Here is an 18,043-nt window from a genome sequence, read left to right on the forward strand (position 1 = left end):
CTGGCGTGTCATGTCAGATTGCATGTGATGCCGTGATTGCTTGATTGCTTGTCGTGGTTTCCGTTCGTGCGAGCTAGATCGTGTCCCAGCCAGAGTCCCTGCGGAGTGGAGTTCACCACCTTCGTCGTTGTTCCGCTGCTAGAAGATTTTCGCTGCTTCGAGTTGTTCTGCTGCTAGCATAGAGCAAGTATAGTATCGCAGGCGTAGTGTCGTCGTGCTGATGTGGACCTTTGTAACATCAGACCTTTATATTTATTCTTGTAATAAGAGATGATTTGTTCTATGTCAAGCAATGTCGTATTCCAGAGACTTCTCCTCGATCTCTTGGCTGGAATACGGGGCGTTCCGGTTTCTCTGAGCCGGGGTGCCACATCGGGATAGTGCGGTTCTTCTCCGAGTTGTACATGTCGGATCCAAGCTTTTGCAGGCTTGAGATGCGTTCCAAACAACGGTGCCCGGGCCACGGGCTCATTCCCGCTCGTTGTGTGGCCTGGGGAGGAGCAAGCACCGGGAGATGTTTCCTTGGTTGCCCACATGATGTAATTCACATAGATTTTCTCTGTTTTGCCTTACATTGTTGCCAAGATTGCATTTTTGATGAGATTATTGATGTTGCGGCTTCCTGATGAATGTGAATTGGTTGTTTGGGTTGACCCTCCTCCTCCAGATCGTGTTGGACGTGCTATCGAGGAACTACATGTTGGGCTAGAGCGAAGCTGATGGAAACATGCGCATTTTTATGATTGTTGGCATATGCATTGTGGCATATTTATTTCCTTCGAAGAATGCATATTAGGTGATGCTGTAGGCAGTGAGATTTTAATGTGTTTGGTTGCTGAAGTTGAGTAGAATTTGCTGTGAGTGGTTCTTGGTGGTGAACCTTTGATGTTGTCCACATTTTGCAAAGGAAATGAGAAGCATCAGCTTGGTCTTGTGATTTGTTTTACTGTATGTTTTCTTTATTTTGGTACTTTAAATGACAATGCATCAGTGTGGTCTTATAACAACAGATTAAATTGCAAGACTGTATCAGAACATGGCAGGTTTATATGAGTTTAGAAAATGACCAAAACTTGATCACAGAGCACTTCACAGAAACATCCCACATGATTTAAGACCAACAACAACACATCATCAATAGCTCCCCTAAAAAAAACATGATCAATAGCCCAGAATCAGCAGCAAGATATGGCCAACGACAACACATCAGTTAAGATAGTTGGACAGATATTCAACAGCAACAACATCATAAATCACGCATAGTTCACACAGCAAGATATGACCGAAGCACCTCGTGCTGACAGAAGATGGCCAGCTCAAGCCATCAAAAGCCAGGGGACTCCTCGTACAAGGTCAGTAAAGACCCGCCATGCCGCCGGAATCCAGATCCACTGCCGGTGCCGGGCAACCGAGTAACCAGTCCGCGTCACAAAACTGCCTCCGCCACACCACCACTATTGCCGCTGTTGATCTCCGCTACCGCGGCCGCAGTTGGTCACCGCCCTCCAGAGAGAAACAGACATAGATAATTATTTTTAGACTTGTGTGCTTCATGAGTTGCTTTGGTTGGGAGGAAATAGAGTATACCTGGTACGGTGTGATGAACGGCTAGTTGGCCCAGCAACGAGTCAACCTAAGCCAGGGTGGCTGGCTGCCCTGGTTGGCCGGTTTGTCTTGAGCATTACATTACGTGTTTCTCTACTCTATACCCCGCTAATCATGGACCAATCTGCTTACTGTTCTGTTCTTGCGCAACGTTGACCTTGACGCCAATAATCTGGAGGTGTACCTGCAAGCTAGCTATTGGATGAGCTCGTTGCCTTGCAGTTGACTTGAGGTGAATAGATATATAGCTGCGTGTCAAATGATAAGGTTTATCACATGTACGTGCAAGTATCTTGGTTGCATGACTCTTTGATCTTGAGATGGCTAACCGCTCATCCCAAGCGCCTTTGGCTGCATTGCATGACTCTGGGTGAAGGCTCTACTTATATGTCGCCGAACATGTACCTTTTGTCCAAGTTAGCTAGCCCCTCTAAGCGCTGGCTGCACAGGTTGTAGCATCTCTGGCTCTCTGCACCTGCACGTTGTCGCCGTGAACTGGAGCGATCATCGCCGAGAGCAATGGCGGCCCCGTGGTTGCTGCTCCTGCTCTGCGTGGCCGGAGGCGTCCCTCGTGTTCGTTGCCAGAGCGCGCCCGACAGCACTGGTATTGAGCTCCAACATCTCGTACGTTATGCTAATTCAACTCGCATGCAGGCAGGCAAAGGCTCAAGCATCATGTCCATGCTCTCAGATGTCATCAGCATCGACTGCGGCCTCTCGGAGCAGAGCAGCTACGTGGACGATGCCACCGAGCTGGCCTACACCTCGGACGCCGGCCTCATCGACGCCGGCTCCAACTACAACGTCTCGGCCGAGTACATCGACCAGTCCCACTGGAGAAGCCACCGGCAGGTGCTCAGCCTCCGCAGCTTCCCCGGGCCACCGGGGCGGCGCGGCTGCTACACGCTCCCGTCCTTCGTGGCGGGGACGTCCAAGTACCTGGTCCGGGCCACCTTCATGTACGGCGACTACGACGGTCTCAACAAGCCCCCCATCTTCGACCTCTACCTCGGCGTCAACTTCTGGAAGACGGTGAACATCTCGAGGCCCGACGCGGTGCACGTCGCGGAGGTCATCGCCGTCGTCCCGGACGACTCCGTGCAGGTCTGCCTGGTGAACACGCGGTCCGGGACGCCCTTCATCTCGTCGCTGGAGCTGAGGCCGCTCAAGGACACGCTGTACCCGCAGGCGAACGCGACGCAGGGGCTGGTGCTCCTCGGCCGGCACAACTTCGGCGCCGCCGATCTGATCAGGTACCCGAACGACACGTACGACCGTGCGTGGACCCCGTACACCAACCCGGAGGACCAGTGGACTACCATCTTGACGTCGTCCAGGGTGGCCATGGAGGTGGAGGATCGCAAGCCGCTCTACGACGTGCCCTCGGTGGTGATGCAGACTGCCGTCCGGCCGAGCAACACCACCAGGAACGTCATGTGGTTCCCCTGGGACGCCGAGCCCAACCACGTCTATCCCATGCCTGGGTACGTACAGTACTCGATTGATTATGCAAAACTTTACAGCCTTTTTGACGAAAAAATCATAAATTTTATGAAATTCTTTCATACTTTTTTAACAGCACATATGGTTTCACTTTCAATGGGTTTTTGATGAAATCCACTGAATTTCTGTACACATTAAAATATTTACCTTTCGGTCAAAATATTTCAACAATTTTTTCAATAGTACACAAGAATTCAAATATTTTTTAAAAATTCTAATATTTGGTTCAATTCAAGTGAATGTCTCAGCTTTTGGCCGAAATGAAAACCAAAATTACTGAAATTCACCGAATATCGGTGATTAAGGCTGTCGCTGAAATATTTCTGAAACTAAAAGTGGAAACCAATGTGACATCAATTTTTACTCAAAATCTTTGCATTGGAGACCGAAAAAATCATAAAAGAAAGTACTCCTAGCTAGTATAGTTTGTAACCAGATCAACAATACTTCCTTGTCTAACCAAAATACACGTACCCATTGCAGGCTCCTGCCTGTCTTCTATTTGGCGGAGCTGGAGACCGTGGACAGCAAGCAGGAGCGGCGTCTGTTCCTCATCAGCCTCAACCGGCCCAACTCCTCTCCTTCGTGGCTCATAGGCGACTTTGATTACCTTGTCACCACCGTCGTCTCCAGGACTACCGGACGACCCGTCCCGTTCGTCAGCCCCAAGGAGAACCTCGTCATACTAGGAACCACCAACGCCACGACACTGCGACCGATCATGGAGATCAACTCCACAATACTACCGCCATTCATCAACCCCGCAGAGCTTTTCACCCCTATTTCCACCGCCGGGGTTGGGACCGACGCTCAGGATGGTGAATACTGACTCTGGAATTTTCTTAATATACATAGATGCACATGGGCTGACTAACTTGCGCTGTTTTTCCCCCTTGTGTTACTGAAAATATAGTATCTGCCATCACTGCAATCAAGGCTAAGTACCAGTTGATCAAGAACTGGGTGGGTGACCCATGCGCCCCAAAGAACCTAGTGTGGGATGGGCTGAACTGCAGCTATCCCATCTCCAGACCTCAGAGAATCACAAGCGTGTAAGTCTGAATATGTTTTCTGGCAGGCGTAAGGGGTTAATCTGTCACACAATGAGAGTTGAGCATAAAATGTGCTGTCTGAACTACTGTGCATTTCTACAGAAACATGTCATTTGGCGGTTTGAGTGGTGATATATCATCATACTTTGCCAATCTCAAAGCTATCCAGTACCTGTAAGTACTTTTTTTTAATCCATTTTCAAAATGAATTTTGGCAGTACAGCTCACTATTACGTATGCTGCCATATGTGTTGGGGATTTGTCACATAATAACTTGACTGGATCAATTCCTGATGGTCTTTCACAACTACCCTCTCTCGTGCTACTGTAAGTACTTCTGAATCATGTTAACTTTGGTATCTATTATCTCCATATCCAAATGTAAGAATAATCCCTTAGGTTTTTTTTAACCAAAAAACGACTCTAAAAAGGTAAAATTATACGGGGAGTGCTTCAGTACAAACCCTCCCCCTAAAACGTATAATGGATAGTATGGTCATTTCATATTAGGTATAGGAATACCCACCCGACGCCGTACGTCCGCGCGCGACGTCGTACGCCCGTCCGCGTATGCCGCACCCGTCGCTGTACGTACGCCCGCCCGCGTACCCGCACCCGTCGCCGTACGTCGCCGCCGTACGCCCGCACGTCTCCACGTTGGCGTCGACAGTTATTGGAGAGAGAAAAAAAAGACACGGTAGCTGCCGACGCCCGCCGTCGAAACCCTGAACCCTAACGCATCCACGCCGTCTCCACGTCGGCCCCCGTCTGCACGAAGTCGCCGTCGCCCGGGTCGCCGCCCAAACAGGCCGCCGCGCGTGCCCCGGCGCCGTTGCCGCCGCGTTCCATTCCCGCCGCCCAGATGGCCGCCCACCCGTGATCTACGTCGCCGCCTCCCTCCGCGCACTACGCCTGCTACGACCATCCATCGTCCTCACGCCGTCGACACCTGCCTCCGCCGGCCAGCAACGTCACGCCGTCATCACGTTCGTCATCGGAGAAAATGGATCCGGCTTAAATCCTCGCCGCCGTGCAAGAGGTTGGTTTGAGACATCGTTGTGCTTGATGAAATAATTGTTTTAGGGATGATGTTACACGGTGTTTGATTGATCTTAGAATTTTTTTTAAACATGTATAGTTAGAGGAGGAGGGCGATTATGATGGCGATGATTACGGCGAGGACAACGAAACCTCGTCACTGAATATTGATGAACCTGCTGAGGAGAACTACATGAGTTTGGATGAATCTTATAGTGGCAATGTAAGTGTGATCAATGTTGATAAGAACAATAAATATGATAAACCGCACAGACAATTACATGTTTTTTTGCATCATGCAGCGACATGGCGATGATGATGATGATATGGATATAGATGATTCATTTGCTGAAAGTGCACTCGGGTATGTTTTTAAAAAAATCAGAGAAGAAATGACATAATAACCATATGAGCGCTTACATGTATTTTTTTGCAATGTGCGCAGATGGACGAGGACGGGTACTTTGTGAGGAATATTGTGGATGATGAAAGTGACAAATCGCACGTTGATGCATCTCATGATGACAGCTCCAGCAAAGTAAGTTTTGAAACTTACATACATTACATATTAAAATAATAACTGACAGACATAAATGGTTTAATGCATTAATTTACAGGGAGATGTAGATGCTACAAGCGGGAAGGATGAGCATGTTGGTGATGATCTGTTTAATTTCGACATCGGATTTGATGAATATCAGCAAGAATCATTGGACATGCATTGGAAGGTCATGAGGAAGACGTTCAAGTCACTAGGAGAGGCTTACAATTTCTATAACCAGTATGCTTTCGAGCGTGGTTTCAGCGTAAGAAAGGACTCACTGAAATATTCGAAAGGTCATGAGGGAACTAAGCGCTTGAGAAAGTATATGTGTGAGAGAGCTGGGAAACGACAGGCAAAACTTTGTACAATGGAAGGCAGGACCCGCAGGCTGAGAGGGGAGACTCGTTGCTTCTGCAATGCGCATATAACTTTGAAACTTGATAAAGAGCGTGACGTTTGATATGTCAGCAGTTTCAGTGATGATCACAGTCACGTTCTAGCTAGACCGGATGAAGTCACGTTTCTTCGGTCTCATAATCAGATAAAAGAATATCAGAAAGCTGAGATCTTAACTATGGCAGGTGCTGGAATCAGGAAACATATGATTTATGATCAACTCGTCAGTAGGTACGGGTCATATGCAAAGGCTAGTTTTGGGAGGAAGAAGCTTTATAACATGTGTTATAGAGAAAAAATGAAGTTGCTTGCACAAGGTGATGCAGACACTGCCATTGGGATCATGGTGACCAGAAGAGAGAGGGATCCAGATTTCTTCTTTGAGCACACCGTCAATGATGAAGGAAGGTTGAAAAACCTATTCTGGTGTGATTCTCAATCACGTCGAGACTATGTTGACTATGGTGATGTGACCGTCTTCGACAGAACATACAGAATGAATAGGTATGGCATGCCATTTATACCTTTTGTCGGTCTGAACAACCACCGTTGCACCACGGTATTCGGTTGTGCTCTTGTGTCTGACGAGACGGAAGATTCATATGTCTGGCTGCTTGAGACGTTTTTGAGGGCTCACTGTCAGAAGAGGCCCAGGTCAGTAATTACTGATGGAGATGCAGCTATGATTAAGGCCATCAGAAAGGTACTTTCAGAGGTTTGGCATCGTCTTTGCTCGTGGCATATTGAGAAGAACATGCAGAAACACCTTCATCATAAGTCTCTAAAGGAGTTCAGGTCTCTACTTTATTATGCCACTTCAAAAAAAGTATTTGAGGAGAGATGGGCAGCGTTTACCGCCAAATGGCAGTCGGAGAAAACAAAGACATGGGTACGTAGGATGTACAAGAAGAAAAGGCTTTGGGCTGCATCATATCTGTCTGGTGGGTTTTTTCTAGGTATGCGAAGTAACCAGCGAAGTGAGAGTCTGAATTCATGTCTTCACTTGCATCTAGACTCCGGTATGACTATTGTTGATATGATTGTGCACTATGAGAACTGCATAGTTCGTCTCCGTGAGAACGAGGCGCATGACGATTACACAAACTCACAGACAGTCCCAGTACCAGTATTGGACGAGTGTAAAGATATTGAGAAATCAGCTACCCATGAGTTCACTGCGGCAAACTTTTATATCTTACAGGAAGATATGAAGAAGGCACGGGAGCTTGAGGTCCTTGAGAGACTGAGAGGAGCAGACACTCACAGATTCATACTGACATGGACGGAAAATAGGGATATCAGATTCACTGTGGACTACACCCCAGGTAACTCCAAAGAAACCATGAAGTGCAGTTGCAGAAGCATGTATCGCAAAGGACTCCCTTGCAAACATATTCTTCACGTTCTGATTCAGCTACGCTTACGTGAGATACCTAAGTGTTTAGTACTGCGGAGGTTGAGCCAAGTTGCAAGGGGTGGACTTCCCGTGAAGCGCATTAGCGATCTGTTTGCGTGGGGATGGGCAGGTGCAGGGGACAGAGCTAGGTATAGCGAGTTGACTATCTTATCTGCCGAAGCAACTCATAAAGCATGCCATAAACCATTTTTATTCGACAAGTTGAAGGCGGCTCTGAGGGACATAATAGATAATGATTACACTGAGGAGGATGAGCCTGGTGCGGAGGTAAAGTTTGTGAACGGCGATGCATTTGAGCCTAATCAAGATCATGGTCTTGTTTGTGATCCCGCAAAAGTTAACACCAAAGGCGCACCAAAACAGAATGTTAAAGGCCGCGGTAAGGATGGTCCTGATGTCACTAAAAATGGGCGACATAAAGCTTTTGATGAGAAAAGCAAACATCAATGTGGACAGTGCGGTCTTACGGGTCATTATAAGTCCACGTGCCCTCAAAATCCTAAGTATGAATTTCGTATGTTATTGTAAATCTTATTGTTCAAACCAAATTTATTTGTTTATTGTGAATTAACACATATCTTACTGTTTTGGTATGTAGGAACTTTGCTTGAATTCTGGAGTATTAAAGATTGCTTCGCCCTTTGATTCAAGACAGTTTTTTTATGGATTGCTATGGAAGATTGCTTCACCCTTTGATTGAAGATGGTTTTTTATGGATTGCTTCTATCTATGTGATCTTTTATAATTGTTACATTATGTTATATGGGACTTATTGTACTTTGTTGATGTCAGACTATTTGCTACGATACCGACATAAGTATTTGTTTGATGACAGACTATGTAAAGCAAGAAGTATTTTTACTATGTTTATTTTGATGTGCTCATTATGCACTGTAGTGCCGTCGCTATTTACTGTTGATTTTCTGCACTGTACGGTCGCCGTCGCTTACAACCCCGTCGTTTTTATTTTTTATTTTTAAAAAAGCCCGACAAGTGCGCCGGCGGCACTGTCCCACAGGGCAGCGTCGAACGGCGGCAGCAGAGCGAGTTAATCAGAGGAGTTCGACTGCCTATGTGCCGCCGTGTATATAAGCCGGTCGTCGCGCGCTCCGTCGGGCGAGGTGGGACTAAACATTTCCCGTCGCCCCGCGTAGTACTTGGGCCGTCGTCGCGCCGCGTGGTACTTGGGCTGTCGTCGCTCCGCGGGCTGTGCAGTGTTATTGGGCCGGCCCGCGCGGTCGCGCGCGTCGCTGCAGGCACGGCGGCTGCGATAGGAAAGGTTTAGTCCCACCTCGCCCGACGGAGCGCGCGACGACCTGCTTATATACCCGGCGGTGCATATGCAGTCGAACGCCTCCGATTAAATCGCTACGCTACCCGTCGTTCGACGCTGCCCTGTTTGACAGTGGCGTCGGTCAAGTCTGACGTCAGACTGCCCGGCGCACTTGTCGGGCTATTTTTTTTAAAGAAAAACTAAGAACGTCGGTGTTACAAGCGACGGCGGCAGTGCAGAAAAACAACAGTAAACAACGACGGCACTACAGTGCGTAATGAATACATGGGCATTTTTTTTAACATTTACCAGTACAGGAAAACATGGACTGTTATATCCAAACAATTTGACAACGGCAGAACTATGAATATGAATAATTCGAATTTAAAGACAATGGCATGAAGACAAAATAATAATCCAAATGTCATTCTCGACTTATATATTCAAAATAGTAGTGTCTTCTTCGTCACAAGATATCAAAGTCGAAATAAATGTAAACATTATTTGAGCCTACAAAATTTTCTAGTACATAAATTTTGCCACATTTATTTCTTCTTTGCAAGCCGGGTAACTTTGTCCTTCACATCGTTGAGCGTATTTCTCTCCGAAAAAATAAGCTGCGCAATCATTAAGTCCCTCGATTTATCAATTGACCCCTGTTAGAACTTCATATTAGTACAATCCAAATAGTATTACATAATGAATTCAATTGAATATATGGCTTGTCCATTTTTCACCGTTCCAATATTGAAAGCATCGAAGAACAAATATTCCACATGAATTGCTGGTCCATACAAACAACGTTTCGTGAGTTCGCATTTCAGGTAAGATATTAAAATAATATGAAAGTATTTACTCACCCGTCTTCTTGTTATGGCATCGTATACGTGTTGATAGGCCAAGTAGACACATCCGAATAATTCACAGCACCGCTCGCATTCGCATCACGTATGTCATATCCAAGTTGTTTTCTCTGTTCATATATATAATAGCACGGAAAGAATTTAACATAGTTCAGTTACTAAATGATAGTTTCAATATGCTCATGAAAATTTATGTCGTACCAGCTCCTCAACTTTGTCTCTAATTTCACTGTCAAGTTTCGGGTCCCATCAAAGAATCACGAACCTGGAACTCTTCTTCGGGCGATGCATGACGACCAAAACCCAGTGGGTATTTCCCTTATTAAGAGGAATATAAATCTGCATCACAACGAAAATATGATGTAATCAACACATACTCTCTTATTATTTATATCCCATATATGCATACATTAAGGCAGTTGAACTTACCTTATCTTTTTTAAAATACTCATCGGTGCATCTATTCACGGGTCCATTCTTCTTCGCCACAACTTCGTTGTCATTTTTTCCTGGCTCGGTGTTCGGTCTAAATTCAAGTAACCAATTGACCAGCCAGGTCGGCATTATATGACGATCGTCATCAACAACTCCCAACAGATACGACGAATAAGCATTGATAACCTGAAAATAATTTAAATGATGTATAACAATTTCAATTTGCATTGAATGCTAATAGAAAACACAACAATAACTTACATCACCGGTTAGCCATTGATGGTCAAGAATCTTACAAGCCCTCTCTGCACTGAGACCTTCGCGCATGCCATCATTGAATATTTCCTTCTTTCTATGTTTTGCTGACCGCTCATAAGCACGAACAAACTTAACACTAGCTTTAATCACATCGTATTCATCTTGAAAGACTTCTTTCTCGAATAGTTCTGCAATACATGACGGTAATATGTTAATAAGTCAATGATAAGTAGTAAGTTCAGCTCGAAAACAATATGATAAAACTCACTTGCTTTTGTTGAACGTTTTGCACGCTTTGTCGGTATAATTGGCACATAAGGAGACTTTATAAGGTTTGATACCTTCCGCTTCCGTTTCCCTACAACCTCCTCCTGTACCTCATCTTCTCCAATAGAATCTACGGATACACGTGATGCGATTTCATCTGTTCCTAAAGATGTAACGGATTTCTCATCAGATACCTCAGGAACTTCGATAGGATCTTCTTTATCACCCTTGAAACTATCAAAATATTCAGGTGTGCAATAATAAGGTCTCTTCTCTTCAGAATCATTAATATCATCTTCATCATCCTCTTGCACAATCTTTTTTCATGGTGTTTTGAAATTGTCCATGTCAGGATTATATACAAATTCTTTACGAGGTTTTCCACCATAGTTTCTAGTTTCACTATTTTCACCATACTCATTCTCTTCTTCTTTTTCAATATCACCGGCTTTGTAGAATACAGCGCTTTTGTTCAATTTCTCTATGACCCTCTGTGATTAAAAATTAGTTATGTGACACATCAAAAAACAAAGTGAACGGCAAAATAAGAAAACTTGTACCTGTGCGCATAGCTCCGGCATATGAAGCATGTCCTTACGAATGTGCTTCAGCTCAGTCAAAATCCGATCCATAATAGGGTTCTGGGTAGCTGAAGCCTCAGATGTACTCACACCTGTTCTCCTTCCAGTAATGTTAGACTTTCTCGTACTGGATTTCTTGTTATTTTCAGCATGTTCCATTCTAATTTTGTTTAATCGGTACTCTTCAGTAATGGTGTCATCGATCTACAACATAAATAAGAATCATACAATCATATTTAATTAATAATTAATTGCAGACTTTAAATGAAAAATATATATTTAACGTATTACCATTCCAACACCACGACCATATTGAAAGTCGTACTTGTCTCTTTTCTCTGCTGCCGCTTCTGTCCAATTCCTCATCAAGGGGCTCAACAGCGCTAAAGGATCATACCGCGAACCGGTGCTTGGCTGCACCTTCTCCCAATAGATACTGCAAAACAAAAAAACTACCATTTAGCATCTGTTACACTATTATTACATAATACAAATATTCAATTTAAAAAATAAATCATACCTGCAGAAGTGCTAGGTTGCCACCTGGCCATTCCCTAACACGGCCGGGCTGCAAGACCACACCAATCTCCGACAAACAAAACCGCAAAGTGAATGCGTTCCAGTTGAACTTTTTTATCTGCCTGACATCTTGCACTAGTGCATAATAATTCTTCGGAATGTACTCATCAGACACTGGTGCAATTATAGTCCCTAACAGGACGAGAAATGCCATCCGAACAAATTCATCGTCCGTGTTTTTATTTCTCTCAATCTTCTCAATAAGATCATCAATCAATATTTTACCATTCTTCTTGTTAACAAAACTAGATGGATTTTTTTATTGCTTTGCCTTGGTCCATACTCAAAAAACTAGAAACATCCACTCCTTCATTCTTCAAACCAAATATAGCGAACACATCATCAGGCCTCAGTGAAATCAACCCTTTTTTTCCGGCTGCCTCTTGGACCATGAATTTTTTTACTACTAGGATTGTAACCATGAATCATAAGGGCAAGCAAATTATCACGCATCTTGACCGAAGGTATTCGTAACATGCCCTCCATCCCCGTTTTGTAAAATGTAAATCGCTGACTTGGTGTTAATTTATTAACAAGACTAACCCACTTTTCTACGGAACATGCAATCACACCATCGATGTCCATACTGCATATAATAATATCTATGTGACGTCGCATGCAGCTAATGTGTTATATTATGATGAAAATAATAAAAGAAATACCTACCCGACGGCGACTAGTGCGGGCGACGGCGACCACAGCGGCTGACGGCGGCGTCTGACGGTGACAGCTGCGGATGACGGCGGACGCTGACGGCGGGTGGTGACGTCGACTAGTGCGGGGTGACGACGGGCGTTGACGGCGGGGCGACGCTGGCGGGCGGGGACCGACAGTGTGGGCGGCGGCGGCCGACGCGGATCAGATCGGGCGCGTCGTCGGCACGTACGAGGCAAAAGTGCATGCGCGACGTGATTGGGCGACGTGCGTGATTGTCGGGAATATTCCCTCACCTAGCGACGGCTCGTTGTCGGGTGGTTGGTGCGACATATGCCAAGGGATGGCTTATCATTGTGGGAGCCAATAAAACGTCGCCGGTGCCTGGAAACGGGATGAGGCGAAGACATGCACGCCGGCGGATCTTACCCAGGTTCGGGGCTCTCCGGGGAGATAACACCCCTAGTCCTGCTCTGCGGGGTCTCCGCATGATCACTAGATCGATGAAAGGTAGCTACAATCGCTCCTAGAGCTGTTGAGATCAAGGGAGAAGAAGAACAAGGCTAGCTCTTGCTTCTCTCTATCTATGGTGTGTGTGCTATGCTAAGAAAGCAACTCTATGCTCAGAGGCCAACTATGCTTAGGTGCCAACCCTTTGCATGGGTGCTCCGGGGAGTTTATATAGGCCTACCCCCGGGGGTACAATGGTAATCCGGCTGGGCTCTGGTCCCAGCCGTCAGTGTCTACGCTCGCCGGCTTCTCCGCCGGCTGCTGGGTCCCGCCGACTGGCGGGTCCCGCCGGCTGCCGGCTCTTCGGTCGACAGGCCGGCCCCACCGCCTAGGGTCTTGTCGGCGGCTGCTTACTGTAGCCTCGCCTGTGATGACGAGGGCTTTGTCGAGGTAAGCGTGGCTACAGTGGGCCGCTTCGGGGGCTATCACTGTAGCCTTACCTCATCTTGTCTCCTTAATGGGGCTCCTGCTTCGAGGAAGGGAGTAGCCGGCTTCTGGAGGCCGGCTACGCTCTTGGCCGACTGGGAAAGGCCGGGCCGCCTTCACGCCTCTCTCTGGTTGGAGGGGCCCGCCGCCCGTGGGCCGTACAGGAGTCTGTCGTGGGTGACGTCGAGGCTAGCATGGCTACAGTGCCGAGCCGCACGGGAGACGGCCGTCCCGTACGGCCTCCTGTAGCCATGCCCGCCTCGGGCTTCGGGGGTAGTGGGCCGCATTGTGGCCACACCCCGTCGTGTCGCCGTTATGTGGGAACAGCTTTGGTGGTTGTGGTCTCGGCCGGCTCCTAGGAGCCGGCGTCCTTCTTGGCCGGCTTCTTGGAGTCGGCCACCCCGTAGTCGTCATGGGGAAGGGTTGCTTGAGGCTGGGTCGCCTTCCGGGAGTCGGCTTCAGAGGTAGCCGGTCGGGGAAGGTGGCCCAAATGCTCGGAGAGCTTGAGGGCCCAAAGGCCTGATAATTTTTCTGAAGAACCAGGGGCAGTCGGTTTGGCTACCCGTGGCCATTTACTCCGACAGTAGTCCCCGAAGCTGATTGGGCTTCGAGGTGGAGTGGGGGTTGAGAAGCTCGATCAGCTTCCTATTGTGACAAGCCGGCAGCTGGGAGCCGGCCTTGGTCAGGCGCGCCGCCTGAGCCGAAATCTTCTGGAGTCGGAGGGCGGGAACTCGCTGGCACGTGCGCCGGGCCGCGGGCCGGCGACGGGCCGTCGGCGAACCACGTGGCCGAAAAGCCTGCCAGCCCACGCGCGTGACGGGACGTCGCCGCAGGGAGGGGGCCCGCCACGTCCGCGCCCTGGCCTAGGCACGGATCCTTTATATCCCGAAACCGCCCGCACGTTCCGTGCGGCAGTTTCGGCTCGCACTTATGCGCAATAAACGCGAGACGTGGGGGGAGTGGGCGCAGTTAATCCCACGTCTCCCCCCCACGTCTGGCCTCTTCGGCCTCGTGAGGCTATAAGTAGGGGGAGGTGGAGGGCGGCAGGCCCTCGCACGCACCTCCTACTTCCACCGTCTTCTTCCCTCGCTCGTTCCCGCGACAGCGCCTTGCCGCCGCGCTCTTCCACCGCACGCTCCTCCGCCGCCGTGCTAGCTCTCGCCATGCCTCCCACCGTAGAGCAGCTTGGCGTGGATTGGGACGGCTCCAACGTCCATGACGACCACGTCGACTTCTTCCGCAACACGCGGCGGCTGCCCGGCGCGGACAAGGTGGAGGTCCGCCTCGCGCCGGCGAAGGAAATCAGGCCGGAGCCGCAGGAGGGCGAGCGGGTGGTCTTCCGCTCGCACTTCTTGCGCGGCTTCGGCCTGCCAGTGAGCGCCTTCTTCCGCTCCTGGCTCGAATTCTATCAGCTCCAGCCGCACCATCTCACCCCCAACGCGGTGGTGCTGCTGTCCGCCTTCGTCACCCTGTGCGAGGGCTATCTCGGTGTCCTCCCCACCCTTGAGCTCTGGGGGGGAGTTCTTCTAGTCGAAGCTGGGCACGCGCAGCAAGGGCGTGCCGGCTCATACTGGCGCCTTCATCGCGTCGCGGAGGTCGGGCGCCGACAACCCCTTCCCTGTCATCATGCTGATCCAATCGGTGAAGAAGTGGCAGAAGTCATACTTCTACGTGCGGAACATCGCTCCACGGGGCGACTACATCAACCTGCCGGCTTACGTAGCCAGCCCACCGGCGGGCAGGCTGCCCCAGTGGTCCTTCCGAGCGGTGACGCTGTCGCAGGCTGGAAACGCCGCCATCGCCCGACTGCGGGTGATGGTCCAGTCGGAGGGCCTAACGGGGCCCGATCTTCTGGCTGCGTTCGTCACGCGCCGGGTCCTTCCGCTCCAGAGCCGGCCTCATCTGATCTGTCAGATGAGCGGCCAGCTCGATCCGAGCCGAATGTGCACCAAGGAGATGCCACGCCATGAGGTCGCCTACATGGTGAATTACCTTGCCAACTGCAAACTCACCGAAGAGTGGCAGTTCGGCAAGGAGCCCTACAGCCGAGCTAATCCTCCTCCTACGGTAATGCTCTCCCTGTGTCTTTTTCTCTCTTCGTTGCCGAGTTCCTCTGGGCCGACTCTAACTTAGTCGGCTTGTTCTTTGACAGAGTCCTCTTCTTCGGCCGGCCGGCGGGTCAGACACGGAGCGCCGCTTCGTCCGCGATCGGACCGAACATGACCTGGAGGACCCCGATCTGGGGGCGGTCCATATGGACGACGACGTCGAGCCGGGCAGTGGCCAAGCCGGCGGCGAGGCAGGCGGCTCCGGGTTCACTGCTACCTTTGATGACTGGCCGGACGAGGATGAAGCCGAAGCCGTCCCGTGCCGCCAGCCGGCATCTGGACGCGGCGCGGGCTCCTCCGCCGCGCAGCCTGCTCGGGGTGGAGGTCAGAAGCGTCGCGCCGCCCAGGGCTTGTTCGGCAGCCGAACGAAGAAGCCCAGGGGCGGGGCGGCAGCCACCAGGCGGGAAGAGGCGGCCCAAGGCGGCCGGCCTGATCCGCCGCCTGCACAGTCGGCGGAGGGCGAGCCGGCCGCGAGGGCTGAGGTGGCGGTCCGGATTCCGCCAAGCCGGCGCGCAGGGAAGGCCGCGTCGGAGCCAAAGAAGGCCGCGTCGGAGCCACAGCCGGCCGTGGGCTCCAGCTCGTCGGCCCGAGACGCGGAGGCGGCCAGCGCTACCTCGGGGTGGACGCCAGGCGGAGGGACAGCCGTGGTGAACGTGGCTGCACAAGACGTCCGGACCCGGCTCCAAAGTCAAGCCGCGGCGCTGAGGCAGTTCACCGACGAATTCCTCGCAACGCGGGCAACCATCCGGGTTAGTATTCCCATCTTGCTTCTTCTTGATCTTGATTTCTCCTCTTGATCTTGATTTCTTCCATGGGGGCGCGTCAGCGCACCCACTGGGTGTAGTCCCCGAGTTCCGAGTCGGCTGCTGAGCAGGCGGCTTGGAACTTCTTGGAGGATTTGCCTTTGCTGTTTTTGTTCTTACTTTGGTCTTCTGTCCATCTTGCAGGACTACCACAACCTTCGAGCGGCCGCCTTCAACTCCCAGGCTCGGGAGCTGACTCAGAAGACCGCCGACCTTACTGAGATTCGAGGTACGTGACTTGATCTTTATCTCATGTGGGGGCGCGTCAGCGCACCCACTGGGTGTAGTCCCCGAGATTCGGGCCGACTGCTGAGCAGTTGGGTCGGATCTTCCTTGACGATTTCTTACTGTTCTTCTTCTTATGCCGTCTCTACAGCGGCCAACGCCAGTCTGAGGGCACAGCTGGGGGAGTCCCAGACTACTCTTCGTGCCAAGGATGCCGAGCTCGCCGCCTTGGTGCAGGAGCGCGACCGCCTGGTTAAGAAGCTGGCCGACCAGGAGGAAGGCCACAAGGCGGCGCTGAAGGCTGCGCAGGATCGCGAAGCCACTCTCCAGGCCGAGTTCGAGACGGAGGCGGCTGGCTGGGCTGAGGCCAGGCAGACTCTGGTCTCTGGCTACGGTCAGATCGAAGATCTGGTTGACGGTAAGCCGCCTACCTCTCCGTCCTTTCTTGCCGTCTGCCACTTTGGCTTGCTTTCTGATTTTGGTGTTCTTCTCTTCCTTTCTTCTTCTTCGCGCAGAGTATTTCCCTGGCTACTCAACTGCCGCCAACCAGGCCATCGAGGCCCGTCGCCAAGCGAAGAGGCAAGCCGGCTTTGAGATCTCGCCAACCGCCGGCCGCTCGCTGGAGGAACAGCTCCTGGCGATCCAGGCTCGCATCCAGCCGGCTCACCGGCTGCTCCGCCGGCTTCAGCGTGCCGGGTCACAGGTCTTGGCCGCCCTCTGGCCCGGCCAAGTGGTCCCTCGCACCCCCAGTCGGACTGCCGACTGGCTGGAGGTGGCAGTCGGCCGCTTCGAGGCTTGGAAGGCGTCGGCGGCTCGCTCCGGTGCTAGGCGGGCGCTGGAGTTCGTCAAGGCCTGGTATCCCGGCCTGAGCCTGGACCAGCTGGCTACCTGGCGGCAGCAAGCCGACACGGAGCTGGAGCCGGCGCGGCCGGCCATCATTCGGCGGGCTTCGGCGATCGCCGACTACACCGACACCAGCGTCTTCGCCCCCGAGGTGGACGACAATGGAGTCGCCCAGCCGGAGGAGTGGTTCGGGCTGGACCCGGCGTACGGCGAAGACTCGGCGGAGGAGATCGACTCCAGCGATGAGGGTGAAGAAGAGGAGGAGGAAAGTGAAGACGCCGAGCCGGCTGGTGGAACAGCCGGCCGGCCTCAGCCTGACCGCACCTCCAGCACCACGTCGCGTGCGAGTGCGTCGCCTGCCGTAGGTGGTGGCCAAGCCGAGACCCGCTAGGCGGCCACTCCTTCAGCCGGCGAGGCTGCCTTCACCGTCCAGCTCGGCCTCCATGTCGTGTCCTAGTCCGCCATTTTTTTTGCTTTTCCTGTCTTGTTACTCTTTAGAACAATGTTTGGTTAAATTCGCACAATTCCACCCACTGGGTGTATTCGAACTTATGTCTGTTGCCGGCCTGTTGGCGGCTTTTATGTATATAACTTATGCACTCGGCCTTTCCTTGTACTTTTGCTCTTTGTCCTTCTGCTTTTTCCTTTGCCGCCCTCCCTTGG

General features: G+C 50.7%; 1 pseudogene; it reads left to right on the top strand.

Moving 5' to 3' along the window:
• The first annotated feature begins 2,059 nt into the window (after window positions 1–2,059).
• Window positions 2,060–18,043, top strand: part of LOC123142508 (probable LRR receptor-like serine/threonine-protein kinase At1g05700) — a 43,066-nt pseudogene continuing 27,082 nt past the window's right edge.

This window comes from Triticum aestivum, chromosome 6D (assembly GCF_018294505.1).
Source record: "Triticum aestivum cultivar Chinese Spring chromosome 6D, IWGSC CS RefSeq v2.1, whole genome shotgun sequence".
Lineage (NCBI taxonomy): Eukaryota > Viridiplantae > Streptophyta > Magnoliopsida > Poales > Poaceae > Triticum > Triticum aestivum.